The sequence below is a fragment of the Mastigoproctus giganteus genome, chromosome 1 (assembly GCF_048544385.1).
Source record: "Mastigoproctus giganteus isolate SK-2022 chromosome 1, ASM4854438v1, whole genome shotgun sequence".
NCBI classification, from domain to species: Eukaryota; Metazoa; Arthropoda; class Arachnida; order Uropygi; family Thelyphonidae; genus Mastigoproctus; species Mastigoproctus giganteus.
In genome coordinates this window covers 100,101,699-100,117,753 of record NC_143575.1, presented here as the reverse complement: position 1 = coordinate 100,117,753, position 16,055 = coordinate 100,101,699, and the positions used below count along the sequence as shown (strand labels likewise).

Sequence of the window (16,055 nt, the reverse complement as noted above, 5' to 3'; positions counted from 1 at the left end):
TATTATTTTTTTTTCGTGCCCTGTGTGTACTGCTTAAAAAAAGTAAGATTTGTATATAATTAAAAAGTTAGAGTAGAATAAATACGTTGAACAACCACACTTTCGTACTGTTTGAATATTATGCACTTTTTTGAAAGATTTACATAATCTTCACTTAAAAAGAGGGGGGGGAGAGAAAGGATATTTTATGGGGACATAATCTGATGCTGTTCGAAGAACGTGAAGTTTATCATAGAAAACGTACTAAACCATACAGGATTTCTGCAATATCCGTAAAATTAATTTTACAGATATTATTTGGATGTCCATAAATTATTTTATGAACATAAACAGATATGCGATACTATTGCAGGCACAGCATTGAATTCAGATGGGGATTTTCCTAACGGAATATAATTTATGTTCTTTTATGTCCAATGAGAAATCTGTTTATTTACTCCTTCTCACATTATGTTCCCCATCTCCTTTGCCTTTTGATGAAAAGTTTAGATTCAACGGTGCGCAGAAAACCTAAAAGTAGAGGGGAGAATCAGTCATATGTATTGAGCATTACAATGTGTCCAGTATACAAAAATGTTCACTAAAATACAATTTAATCACCCTATTTCATGCTTTTTTTATTCATTCATTGAAAGAAGGATCTTTCATTTTAAAAATGGACTAATATGATGAATATACATGCTGATTCCATTAAAAGACACCGGCATCTATCTCGCTTATTTTAAATTTAAGGGGGGTGTTTGAAAAGTTTGTGGCCTGGGGATGAAGGGTTTATTTGAGGAGTCTAGCAACACGTTACTTTTCAAAGTAATACCCCCTCTGGGGTCCAGTTAATAAACTTTTGCCACCAATGCTGCAATGCATTAACTCCAGCTGCGAAGAAAGTGTACCCTTGGGCCTCCAGGCATGCATCCACTGCAGCAATGACGTCACTGTCGGTGGGAAAGTGGATGCCAACCAGGTATTTTTTCAAATTAGGAAATAAGTGAAAGTACAACGGTGCTAGATCTGATTAATATGGGATGCTCCAAGATTTCAAAACCACACTCATGCAATGTAGCCATGGCGATGAGAGACTTGTGAGCAGGTACGTTGTCTTGGTGGAACACGACTCCTTTGGTGAGTTTTCCTTGGTATTTGTCTTTGATATTTTTACGCAAATGCCTCACGTCTTTATAATATATACCTGTGACTTTCTGGCTTTTCTGAAGGTAATCCACTAGCAACACTCCATCAGCATCCTAAAAACCGATGCCATCACTTTGCCAGCAGAAGGAATCAACTTGGCTTTCTTTGGAGTGAGAAAAACAGCTGTATTTCCACTGTTTTGACTGCTCCTTTGTCTCTGGCTGAAATTGATGGACTTACGTCTCATCAATGGTCATAAACCTTGCAAGGAAATTTGCTGGATCTGCTTGAAAACGATGCAAATGTTCACTTCACAACTATTGTGCATTTTTGACCAAAGTCAACAACTTCTGGAGTGATGGGCATTACAGGTTTTCTTCAGGGTGGCTCATCTTTCAGGCTCTCCCTCTCTCGTTTAAATTCTACTATCTACCTCTTAACCATGGAATAGGAAGGGACATCCTCCCTGATTGTTGTAACCATGTCCTCGTGAACTGCTTTTGGCGTTACTCCCTTTTTACGTTAAAAACGTTTTTAGTGGGATTATTTGAATTTTTGCGTTACGAAAAAGCGTTACGGAAGAAAAAAAAAAAACACAGAGGAAGTAGTTCATAGGTATATACAGGGTGTTTCAGTTAAACGTTTCAGAACTTCTAAGAGGGGTAGGGTACATCCTGACAACTCGAAATCATATAGCAATGTGGGGTCGGAAATGCTTTCCTGAAGCGGTGTTGTACACAGAAGCACCATAAAGAAAAGAGACCGTAAGTGAGAAATCGTTTTAATAATACATGAAAAGAAGCAAAAGGTACATGGATTAAAGTAAGTGTTCGAAGTTTCTTCCACGGGCTACAATGCACGCCTCACATCTCCGACGCATGGACATCCGAACATTCTGGAATATTCCAGGCGAATTTCGAATTTCTTCGGCAGCTACTGCGATTCTTGCAACCAGCTCCTCAGCATTGTCAACAGGGGTGTCATAAACTAGCGATTTCATATGACCCCAGAAATAAAAATCAAGACATGATAGGTCGGGTGACCGAGCAGGCCAACGCACGGGACCACCACGTCCGATCCACTGTTGACCAAATGTGACATCCAGGTAGTTACGAACATCTCCGCTATAATGGGCAGGGGCTCCATCGTGTTGGAACCACATTGTCTGTTGCGTCGATGCAGAAATCTGTTCATCTCTCAAAAGTTGTGGCAATACTTGCTGCAGAAAGATCAAGTAGATAGGTCCGGTTAGACGACACGGTAACAGGTAAGGTCCGATGAGGTGATCTCCCATAATACCGGCCCATACATTGACCGAAAATCGAATCTGTGCTGCACGACGTCGTATTGCATGCGGGTTCTCGACCGCCCAGATATGGTCGTTATGCGTGTTGAAAATTCCTTCCCTTGTGAAGGATGCCTCATCGGAAAACAACACTTCAGCAGGAATCGCAGTAGCTGCCGTGGAAGAAACTTCGAACACTTACTTTAATCCATGTACCTTTTGCTTCTTTTCATGTATTATTAAAACGATTTCTCACTTACGGTCTCTTTTCTTTTTATGGTGCTTCTGTGTACAACACCGCTTCAGGAAAGCATTTCCGACCCCACATTGCTATATGATTTAGAGTTGTCAGGATGTACCCTACCCTTCTTAGAAGTTCTGAAACGTTTAACTGAAACATCCTGTATATAATATACCTTCTTTGACCTCTGCGAGAAATTATGGTCCCTTTAGAGAATGTTATATTGTTGATAATTTCAAACAAATCGAATTTCAACATAGAGGAAGACCACATGCACATATAATTATTACCATAATAATATATACAACACGTTACACGGCGTACATGTGCACACTTACGTCGAATACGTTAATAAAACTAATAATAAGTAAACTAATAATCAGTAGTAATTTGATCAATAATTTCTGTAGCTGCAATACAGTCTAATGATATCGCAATCAAAAGACGTTTCCAATGCTTGCCGGATTACTTAGATGACCGATTTTACATGAAGTGCAGTAAAGATGGGCTGATTTTGCCCATCATTCCTGATTCACACAACTTTGGCTCCTGTAATTAATAAAAAAATAAAATAAAAAAAACCAGATGTCATTGAAACAGAACGAAACTTGGCAGGTTGCTATTTAAAGTGTTATACTTTAAGTGCAGAAATTTTTAACGCTGTCCCACTACCCTTTCGTACTCAGGCCATGAACCTTTGAAATGCCCTGTATAGGCCATTTGTAGTCTGAACCTTCATTTTGTCATTTAGGCTGAAATTATATGTTGATGTTAAAATTAAACTAAATGTTCCCATTGACATTTTAAGAGTTCTGAATTTTAATTTTGCCTAGTCAACTCCTTTTTTTCCTCAAAGGAAAAGTTATCCCTCGTCCTTGAAGGATAACTGAGTTTAAAGTTACCGGTGTACCTCTGAAAAGCGTAAGCAGATTTTACATGAAGTGGAGTAAAGATTTGTTGCAACATTCTGATATTGTGGAAATGCTTCATTGCGCTTGAAAATTCCTTAAATTTGGTTATACGATATTCAAAATCACAGCTGTATAGCTAGGGATTTTATAAATTACAAATAGATGTTTTATGGTGAACATGAGAGAGAGAGAGAGAGAGAGAGAGAAGCAGATTCTCTACTTGAACTTGAAGCACCATACAGAACACAAATTCGCTCACATTTAAATAGTTTGAACGTGGCACAATGACGGAAAAATCATATCGCATAAATTCTTCAAGGATAGCTAGCTCTCCTCCACAAAGCGTTCAGATCGTCATCCAGGCCTTGCGCTGCCTGAAGCATTTGAACAGACAGGAATCTGTCTGCAATATGGAGGGATGACGAGACCCTTAGGGTGCGAAGAGGAGGAGCCTCCAGTGGCATAAATCCCATATATTTAGGGAGCTAATATGGCCTGCTATCATCTTTATCGCAGTGCGGTCTTTTCGCGTAGATTTTATGATGTAGCCTGGTGTACTATAGATTCTTGGCCAACTCTGTAGTTCTGACTTGAGGTGGCAGCTGCTATTTGCAGTTCAGCCATTTCAGAAGCCAATAACATCTTCGGCGAATGAAGAAATTAAATTCCTATCCTCCCCGACTATAATCCTGTTGTGCATAATATGTATCCCTAAAATTTCTTGGTCTCTGGCTTCTACGTTTAGCTTGTCTGCGCGGTAGCACAGTGGTATTGTCACCGTCCTCCCACACCGGGTGGAAAAGGCCTAGGTTCGAATCCCGTCGAGGACGCGAGGAACTTTAATGGGCTTTTTTTCACTCCGTGGCTGAGTTAGTCGGTCTCAGGCGTAGATAGCAAGGTTTTTCTCCCCAGTAACTGGGGTTTTTTCGTCCAGCAAAACAGGCAAATCGACTACAGAACATACGCAATTTACAGACACAAATACGGGTTAATGTATTTAATTACGGGTAACCCTAAAATAATAATTTGATTTTTTTTTTTTTTTTTTTTTTCTACGTTTAGCTTAGGGAATAACGAAATTTAATGAAAGTGATTATCGTAGCATTTCGGTGCAAACAATACTGTCGAACTCGGACTTTTTTTTTTTTTAGCAAAAAAAAATGTTTAAAATGACCGAAAGTAGAATTTTCAGGATCACGGCGAAATAACCAAAGGTCACGGCGAAATAATGAAGTTTACTTATTGCAAAATCACTATAATTTCTCGATAATCCAATTGGTTGGTAACATTATTTCCAAGCTGAAAAAAAAAATAAAGCAAGCCAAGTTGTTAACCATTTCTTGAAGTATCATTGACTTATTAGTTCATTCCCTATATGTCAAAGTAACAGGAAAGGTCAAAGAATTATGAGGGAAATATTAGCATAAATCCTTTGCTAATCATACAGTATATCAGTATATGTATTGCAAGCCGTACGAGCAACGAAATGTAGTTACCTCTCTTTCACTTCAACTATCTGTTCTTGTTTGGTGCGCATTTAGCAGTCGAATTTCCGTCTGATGGCATGTAAGTAAAGAATCAAGTTATGTGACACAACGGTGTCAAAACTTAAATCGAGTCATAACATTAGTACTTCCTTTATTAAAGAAATATAGTATTTGAGTGACAACCACCTTCATCTTTAGAGGAATTCTTAAAAACAATTAGAGATTCCTTAGAGGATTTAAACCCAGATCTTACCAAAAAGTGGCAAACCCACTATATTATCACAGAAAACACAAAATTTGAAATATATTGCAAAAACAATGCTAAATTTAAATTTTAAAGGTATTAGGGAAAGTGGCGTTTCTGTGGCTTCTATGGGAAGAACGCCACTGCTACAAACTTTTTTGTAGCAGTGGTGTTACATCTTTACTGGGTTTTGTTACAAACACTACTACTTCATATTTTTTTGGGCAAAAATATTGTCATTGTCTGATGTCGCTCTAGAGTATACGATGCCATCGATCCTTCCATTATGAAGATATCTCAGAGGCCCTTAACTTCATACTTTAATTTCAGTGCTGTAAGCAAATAAGGGCTGTTGAAGAAAGAAATGTTTAATTTTTTATATTCCCTAAATACCACAGATTTCTAATTTGATTATATTAGAACTGAACCATAGTGGTTTTCACTTTCATATAATATTCATATTTAATATGCTTAATAACACTGAACGAAAAGAAGACAGGTATATGACCACAGTATAAAACCATAGAGGAAGACAAGTACCTAGACATTGGCATACTTAAGAATGACGCTTCCACTAATGATCACGGTAGCAGCATTTTACTTACCAGGCTGTTCTCAGTACAGAGCTCTTAATTTAGAACGCTGCTCACATATCGTAGTTTAGGACCTAGGTGTATATCAAGGAATTTAATAGGTTCGTAGGACTTAACATAAGGACCAAATGGAAGCTTAAAAGGAGATAGATATGTGGATAAAGTACAGTAATTTGACTTTCGTTTTACTGATGTTTTTTTTCTTTGTCCTGTACCTGTATATACGGACATCGGACAAAAGATTTCTTTAAAAATCTCACATTACTGTCCTTTCGAAAAAACTAGCAAATTCAACTACTTTAACAGGATATCCTTATTAGATACAATTTTAGACCTGTTAAAATTGTATCATACTTTTGACAAATTGGACAGTTATATATATATCAGTTATTTCAAATTTAAAGAGACAAAACACAAAATTCAATACACCGACATAGCTAAGCTACAGTGGTTTAAAAGTAAAAATAAATATAGTAAAATATTCCATATCGGAATCTCAGATTAAAAATTCACAGTAATAGGATTTTTTCACTTCATTTTTTTTTCACTACACTGAGATTCTACTCAGTGTAGCACCTAAGTTTTCCCTTGAGGAGGAGCAAAAGTGAGGTGCTTTTACTGTCTGTTTGTAATATGGTCTATTTACCTGCCAAGAAATTGTGCACCCTTCGTAGGCACCATTTAAGGCAAAAATGTTTTATGTTAATATTAGGCATTTTCTCCCCCTGCACCCCCTTGGTACGCTACTGATTCTACTGACGAACCACACTTCTGTATCAAAGTTGTAATTATCACCCTTAAACAAGGCACAATCAATGAGTGTATTCATCAATTTCTCCAGTCTACACATACTAAAATTTTCTGTTTATACTCCGGGACGACCAACATTGAATGAAGCAGTCACGAGCTTGAACCCCAGCTCAAAGCACGTGTACTTATGCACCTTCACTCTGACCACTCGGCTACGGCGGCCGTCTACATTTGAGAATGTCTTACGACTTGCTTCGGAATTTTCAAATGAAAGCAGTTCCATATATTGATATTGTCTTTGCGACCGATTGACATTCCCAGGAACTGAGTAGTTTTTCACTTTTTTCTTCATTCAACAGACGATTCCAAGGTCAGCATATAACTCATGCATGCATACCAGAGTATGTTCGTGCTTATAACATTGGATGAAGAGAGGCTTTAGGCCTGATGTAAAAAAAAACATGTCTGCACTCTCAGAGAATATCATGTCCAACTGCACAATTATCCCAGGTAATTTTCATTTTACAACTGTATGGTACTATGCCCTGAGTATAGTACCATACAGTTGGTTCATTACTCTGGGATTACTGCTATCCATATGCACTATCTTAAATTTGTTGGTTAAAAAACCCTAATTGCCATTTTTTAGCCCAACTAACTAATTTTTTTATAGATCTTTAACATACCCTGATTACTGTCATTAACCACCCTGCCAAACTTCATATCATCTACAAACTTAGACACGAAGCCTGATATTTATCAATGATGTTCCATTGTTGTTTTCTATATTTACTAAAATATAAAAAACAACAATGGGACAAGCACTGAATCCTGGGAGTCTGCAAATAAGTTCAAAAAAGAGCAGTGCCCAATGTGTCTGTCTTCTCCCACCCAACCATCCTTTTATGCTTAGCAGTAACTTGCACTCAATGCCACACACTTCCAACTTGTACAGCACTTTTATATGCAGCTGTATTCTAAAGCTTTTCTGACATCTAAATTATGTGACATATTTTGTGGTTCTTTTGTTACCATGTCATAGTATCCAATGAGATTGGCCAACGAAGACTGCCCTTCAAGAAATCCATGCTGTGATAAATGCATTCCTGTCTACATAGTCCTATATCACTTCTTTTACCAGTAACTCCATTATTTTCCCTAAAACAGCAGTCAAGCTAACAAGTCTGTAATTACTCATCACCCACTAATCGCTCTTTCTGAATTTGGGATACATCACCCATTTCCAGTCCATAGAAACCACTCCAGAATTCAAGGATATTCTCATAATTATGGCTAAAAGTTTGCTTACCTCATCTGCTGCCTCCATTAATAACTGGATAAATCCCATCCATCCCAAGCACCCTTTTCATATTTGACAAACTGAATAGGTATTTTCACAAAATACCTATTCAGTTTGTCAGCAATCTAAGAACGATCAAGTCAAACCATTCATATCTAGTGGACTAAGGTGATTCCTTCCTCCTCTAGTGTTTTGAGTTGTTTTTGCATTCTTTCCCAGTGATTTCTTGTGATGAATAGTCACAAGCCCTCCTTTGTGATTTGATTGTAGACTAGTTTATATCTACTGTATGCTTCTGTATCACCTGATAATTAATATGCACCCCACATATTTTTATTCTCTACAATAAATCTCATTAGTGCATTTAGGTCTGTCTTGAACAGTATCTCATTTAGTATAAAAAAAAAGTCTAATAGCTTCTACAATTACTTCTTTTTAAATGCTTCCCATTTTGAATTCACTGTTGGTAACATCATCAGATGATCCAAATACATAGAATTTAAAAATCAGCTGAGACCACTGCAGTCACCTTTACTAAAGCAAAAGCCCCTCCCTTTGCCCTTGATAGTAATTACAGTTCTAAACAAATCCCACATCAACACATTGTGATCATTGCCGCCTCATAGACCTTTTATCTGCAGCTTCTTAATGCATAAAGAATTGTTGCTGATAATGAGATCAGGAGTATTGCATTCTCTTGTTGACCCTTGTAACATGCTGGTGTAGAAAACATTCATCCAATAAATCAAGAAAAACCTTGCTATTGGGCGATTGACCAACCCACAATTCCAGTCAATATCTGGAAAGTTAAAATCCTCCATTATAAGATAATCTGATTTACTGGCCTACTGAGGCTTTGGATTTTCAATGCCTACTCCATTTGCCAAAACACCCTGTACAAACCAGAAGTCAATTTTATTCTTTAAGTTCATTTCCAATTTTAAATCATTAAGTGCATCAAAATTATGTATGCACATCAAAATATATTCTGCATATCAAATCAGGTTAAATAGCATTAGCTACTTGGCCTGAAATTTTAAAAAATGGCTATGGAGTTTCAATGATACAAAAATAACAAAATAATGAATAAAATAAGAATAAACATGTATGAATAAATAATTTAAAAGGAATGTTTATTCTTATTTTTTACCATTGAAAACTGCACAGACATTTCTAAAAACTATACACACCTTTCATTTTTTAAAAATTAAATGGTCAAATATCTGCAACTTTTCAAAATTGAACACATGTATATAAACTTTTTTTCACTATTTTTAGGTCCTGAATTGACCCTAAAAATACAGCTCTTTCAGGACCATAACCAGACACTGATTACAGTTAAAGTTCTGTTTAATAAAGGTTTGTTGAGGGATACAAATTACAAATATCAGTAGGGATTCTAGTAATTAGTGTATTAACAACTGAAAATTGTCTTGTAAAGTTGCATTTTATTTTTTATACAAATTTTATTTAAGGCTTGTCACTATTTCAGATTGTTTAGTAATTTATTAAAAGGATATTTGAGTCTCACTGTGAATTTCAGTATTCACAATCATTACCGAACATCCTCCGTGAATATAGAGTGGTTATATCTATATATGTATATATATATATATATATTTTTTTTTTTTTTCAAATTTTGGGGATGGAAACACCTGTAAATAAAACATTATAAATTTAAGAAAGTAGAGAAAGTTTGTAAGGCTAAACAGCATTAGCTACTTCACCTGAAAATTGAAAAAAAAAAAAAAAAAATGGCTATCTTGGACCTTGAACTGAAACTTTTGACTGAACCTGTCAAATGCAGTGACTACTGCAGGATTAACTAAATGCTAAAACATCTTTCTGATACTTGTTTATCCAATACCATAAACAAAAATTTTTGGGCTCTTTCTTTAGTCATTTTCACTCTTCTTAGCCTTCTTACAATTTTGATATTCCAATAAGGATTCAATAATTTTATGTGCAAAAATTTTTTCTCTCCCTCACTTCTTAGGTCTATCATATTCTATATTTCACATATACCTCTTTCGTAGTTCCTTCTAAAGCTCTCAAATGCTTTTCTATTCTTCATCTGAAATCATTTCAGCATTAGGGATGACATTTACCTTCTGAGCAAGAATTCTATATTTTGTCTGTTCACAAACTTGGAAGGGTTGTTAATGACAGTACACTACTGCAACAGGATCTGGAAAAGTTGAGCAGATGGGCTGAGAGGTGGCAATTGAATTTTAACATTGACAAATGTAAAGTACTGCATATGGGTAGCAGTAATTACAGAGTACTGTATCAACTGAGTGGTACTACACTAAGGGTAGAGGAGAATGAAAAATATCCTGAAAAAGGCCTCTGAGGTTGGGCAAATTCATATTTTAGCATAAATCAGCTCATACACCAACCATGAGAATAAGTATTTACTGTAACTAAAATATTTACAAATTAAAATAAAATAAAATAAATATTTACAAAAAACTGCTATTATATTAAATTAAATTATATACATGTGAAAAACATTAAAACTGTGATAAAATCCTTAAGATAAAAGACACTAAAATAAACCGGATTAAAAGTGATAAAAACAATAAAAATCTCTGGAGCTTTTGGAAGCATCGGCTTCCTTCCTCAGCAGTAACAAAACTTCCTGCAGCACGTCCACATATAACAGGCTCACGGTACTTATACACGTGGCTCCAGAGATTTTTATCGCTTTTAATCCAGTTTATTTTAGTGTCTTTTATCTTAAGGATTTTATCACAGTTTTAATGTTTTTCACATGTATATAATTTAATTTAATATAATAGCAGTTTTTTGTAAATATTTATTTTATTTTATTTTATTTTAATTTCAAATATTTTAGTTACAGTAAATACTTATTCTCATGGTTGGTGTATGAGCTGATTTATGCTAAAATAAGGATGAAAAATATCTAGGGGTAATTGTGCACTCAGATATGAAGTTTTCTGAACAGTGTAAAAATGCTGCAAGAGTAGCTCATCGTGTCTTGTCAATGATAAAAATGAATTTTGCTAGCAGGGATAAGGGGGGGTGATTGTCCCCTTGTATAGGCAATGGTAAGGTCACACCTTGAGTACTGTATATAGGTCTGGAGGCCTCATTTTAGGAAGGATGTAGAGCTGCTGGAACAAGTACAGAGAAGGGCAAGATTGGAGAGTGGAACAAAAGGTTGGTGTTACAGAGAAAGGCTTACACTGATGAGTCAAAACATAATGACCAGCGAGTTGTTATGCACATCGAAGCAACTGAAGGTGAACTACGGCATGTGCGCAGGTTGGGACACGGTATAAAAATCACCTGATACTGAGCTCCGTTAATCAATGTTACTCTTATTCTTCAGCTGGGAAAGGCAAGTGCAAAGTGTGTTAGTTGTCTGACGGTGCTAGGGGTTTCCCCCATCTCTGCATTGTGTACTCTGTTTGTGTAGCACAGAACTCTGGGAAGGCCAGAGATTTAAAAAGTGTGTGGGGAGTGGAAGGATGTGTAGTGTTGTATACCATTGTTCTTCTGACCATTTAGCCGTTGGGCCCCTGCTGGGACCCACCGTTACTGCACTTAGCCCTGGGGAGGCAGGTCAGGTACCCAGTAGATTTTATTTTGTACTCCAGCAGGCCCTGCCACCTATTTTCCGAAGATTGCAGTGGCAAGGGCTTATGTGGAAAAAAAAGGGGGGGATTACAAAAGAATAAAATAGGCTGAGAGAGGATGTCAGTGCGATTTAAATCTGGACTTTATCAATTGATAAATTGTGGGGTGTACACTGCAAGTTAGACAGAGTAGAGGGGAGACTGAAGGCTGGGGGGAAAGACAGAGGTATGGGGACAATAGAGAAAGCGAACCCAGAAAGTCAGGCCCATGCCTCACCAGGTGGAAGAAGGGGTGGTGGGGGGGGAGACAAGGACCTGTCTCCTTCATTGGCCGGGGTGGAGAGTAAAAGAAAACCAGGCTAGAGTGCTCGGCTTGATTGCCAATGTGCCTTGTGGCAGAGAAGCTGCTGGTGTCTCCAGTGTCTGGGTTTGGAGTCAGGTCCCAGTTGATCTTGCCTGCAGATTCAGTTGCAGATATCAGCCCGATGGAACTTAGATGAAGGAAGTGAATTTCAGTTCAATTGAGCTTCGGTAAGGTTGGCGGTTGATGTTATGGAGAGGGGTGCCTAGAATCTGTCTCAAGTTATTGGTCTAGGTGGTTTAATAGGCTGTTTAATGTTCTTTGTCTGTTGAAGACATCCTGTGCAAAAGTGGTGAAGTATTAATACTTGTCTTGGGTATAAATTAGTATATTTTCTCGGTCCTTTGGCAAATTAGTAATCTTTGTGATCAGAATAGATCTGAAGTCTTCATAATCAGGACAGTCATACATTATGTGTTACCAAGATTCATCAGTGCTACAATGGCAGTGTGGATCATCTGTGATGCCCAGAGACATTAATTTTTCTTGTATCGACCCATTGCCTGTAAGGAGGTACATTATGTACAGGCCAGGGGAAAACCAGCTTGGGGCTTTTGGGAATGTGAACGTTACTTCAGGGATGAATTTCATTGGAATTGCTCCCTTAGTGAATGTCATCCATCTTGTCCTGCCAGGCCTGCTTACTATTTACCTCTCTGCAGAGGCACCACAGCTCTGGGGACCACCAGGGAACAGCACTGGGGAGCAGATTTTTTTCATTTAAAGTCAGATGAGCAAGAAGGTGCCTTTTCTCTGTCTTGCGATTGATTGCTGGTGAATACAATAGTGATAGTGGAGATTCCTTTGGACAGATGATACAACATGCCACATCTAATTATTTCAAGGTCCAGAGGGAGGACTCCAGCAAGAACTTGGAGAGCAGGAGTGCTCATCATGCAGCAGGCTCTGGTGATGGTAAGTAGTATTGCTCTTTGAATGGTGGCTAATTTCTTCTGATTAGTGACGATAGTTGCCTGGTGATACCAGACCCCTGCAGCATATGAGATGGCTGGAATAAATACTGCTTTGTAAAATAGGGCTAGGGTACATCGGTTTAGACCCCTCCATGCGGGTGATCCTTGCCACTAACGCTGTGTAATTTCTTATCTTGTTTTAGATATACTGTAGGTGTGGGGGGAAGGACAGTTTTGAGTCCAGGATTACACCAAAGTGCTTAAGCTGGGTGCAGTGCTTGATGGTTTTGCCACTGATCTTAATCTGCGGCGGTCTGGTTGTGCTTAGGTTTCCTTTCAGGAGGATGCTGGAGGTTTTCTCAGCCAAGATTGTAAGGTTGTGCTGGGTAGCCCACTCCTGGAGGAGCCAGAGTGCTCGGTTAGCAGAAATTTCAAACTGGGCCCTTCAGATGGCAGGCACAGAAAGGATCAAATCATCTGCACAGACTTGGGACTTAACATGCCCAAGGTCTTCATTTAAGAACTCATCCAGACCCATGTTCTAGAAAGTTGGTCCTAGGACTGAGCCCTATGGATCTTACTGATCACCCTGGAGTAGGGAGTCTCTACACTGACAAATATGTCACATAGATAGCTTTTAATGTAGGAGTAGAGATTTTGAGGAATCTGTGCTTGCCTGAGCCTGCAAAGGATGCTCGGCCACCAAATTGAGTCGAATGCTCCGGTGAAGTCGACTGCAATTACAAGGAAGTATTTTTCAGGGGTGGACTAAAGCAGATGTTATCAGGTTATTTAGTGCATCTATTGCCGAGTGTCCCTGACGGAATCCATACTGATTGTCAGCCTGTAGGTTTGTGTTTGTACAATACTTGTGAATTCTGAAGAAGATAACTCTCAAAGAGTTTGCTGAAAACAGTTAGGAGGGCAATTGGTTTGTATGATGTTGGCTGTTATGGCGGTTTATTCAGCTGTAAGTATGGCTTGTTTTTTTTTTTTTTGGTAGTTGGCGCATCGGCATCTGTGGCCATAATGCACCTCCCAAGGTTTTTGCAGTACTTTGATCCAAGCCCGAGGCGGGATTCGAACCCGCGACCTTTGAGTTGCCAGGCAGGTACTTTACCCACCCGGCTAGCCCGGTTGGCAAGTATGGCTTGTAGTCTGCTACTCTTCTGACAATCTCGGGCTCCAGAAGGTTAGGACCTGGGCATTTCCTGTCCTTGAGTTTCAATACTGCTCGATGAAGTTCCTCCAGGGTGAAGGGCTCTTCAGTTTCCTGTGTGGTGTAGCACTCATTGGAGGCACACAGTTGGGCTTGTATTGGTGTGAGGTCAGAGATTGGTGGGTGGAAAATGGTACTGAGTATATTATTAATTGACTGCTCACAGGTAGTGGTTATTGTGCCTTGTGTGAGAGTGGTTGTCAGACCCTCTCCCCTGGGGAGTTTATTGGTGGTAATTTTATATAACATGCCCCAAGGGTCGGCATTCCTAGTCGATGCCACCAGATGCTCCCAAGATGTCCTTTTCCTTTTGTGGATTAGAGCCATATAGGTGTTTGTGGCTATTCTATATTGTTGTCTCAAGACATCCACCTCTGGCTGTGGCCATGATCTCCTTGCTCTTTGGAAAACTTTCCTTTTATTATTTACCTCTCTGCAGAGACACCACAGCTCTGGGGACCACGGGAACGGCACTGGGGAGCAGATTTTTTCATTTAAAGGTTGTGGTACAAGCATTTGTAATGACCATGGTAACAGTTCTCTGGTGCAATTCTGGATCCAGCAAGTTACAGTCCCCTGCCGGGAGTTGCATGACCTAGATGTCCAGAGCTGCTATGAAGTTGTCCCAGTTAGCATTTTCTATTTTAAATCATGTTGGATTCTAGACATTTGGAAGGCCCAGTGGTCCAGGCCTCCTGCACACTGTGAATTGGAGATACTCTTCAATCACTGCCCATTGCGGGTGCCATTATGGTCATCAGACCCCGCAAACCAAACAGGAGAGCAGGAGTTTACATCCACCCCACGATAATTTTCTCATTAGGAAAGAGGGCTGCTATGTTTTCCAGATGGTTTATTGTTGGTGGAATATCCTCTCCAGGTCTGTTCTATATAGAAACCACATAAAATGATCCAAGGAGACCTATGACATGCAGGCAACACTACCCAGGATTTGCAGAGACTTGATATTTTGGTGGTGGTGAGTTCCGGATTCCTGACTACAATTGCCGCCCAGGGAGTTTCATTATCTGCTTGGATTATTTTGTATACAAGTGGGTAACCTCACACATGCTTGGCATGGGTATAAGGTTCTTGAAGAATCATGATGTTGATATTTTCCTCATTCGCAATTACTTTTAGATGGTCTGGAACTGCCTTGGCCCACTGCGCATTAAGTTGGATGAATTTGATCTGTTGGTTGTTGAACTGTTTAAAGCCCATAATCTGTTCTGCTTTGCTGTGCTTGCTTTGTGCTTAGATAAACTGGACAAATGTGGTCTCTTATTGAGTGATTATGAGGAAGTTTTGAGCTTTTGCAGTTTGCACAGACAGGCTCGACGGTTTTGTTGGGGCAGTCCTTATACTAATGTCCCTTCTGGGCACAGTGCCCACAGGTTGACTCCGCCTGAGTGCAGGTGTGTGCGTGTGTGGTGTGGCCAAACCTGCAGCAGTTGAAACACTTTGGGACAGCCATGTGTTGTTTAAAATGATGGCTGCCCCAGTCTATTATATATATATATAGTCTTGATCTTTTATTGTATTTCAAGCTGGGGGGGGGGTTTAACTCTACCACCCAGTTGATATTATTATGACTTACTTTTTATGAAATTTTGGCTTAATAAGCTCTTCTGTGGCAAAGTCAAAGTAAGATGCTTGCAGGTTATGGTAGTATAGTTCCTCAGGGATTTGCATAGGTGTGGAGTCCTTGCTGACATGAAATATGATTACTAAGTAGCCTTTTTTCTTCGGTTGTTCTGCAGTAAGGCCAAGTGTTGAGATGGCAGGATATTTTATGACGTCTTCTATTTCTTTTGATGTTTCAGTTTCGATCAGTACCCCAACATTTCAGGTCTTCCTGATTGATTTAATTCTTGTAGTTTTAAAGTGCCCGTTTAGTTTACTGACGACTGTATTCTTGACTTCCTTGCTAGACTTAATATCTTGGTTGTCAATAGGTTTTAGAATAATTAAATTTGGGGTTTTTAGTAGTGTTTTTCTTTTGGTTGTCGAGCCAGAGGCC

General features: G+C 38.7%; 1 pseudogene; it reads right to left on the bottom strand.

Moving 5' to 3' along the window:
• The window catches only part of LOC150091049 (uncharacterized), a 44,656-nt pseudogene extending 28,929 nt beyond the window's left edge, over positions 1–15,727 (bottom strand).
• Between the last annotated feature and the right edge of the window lie 328 nt (positions 15,728–16,055).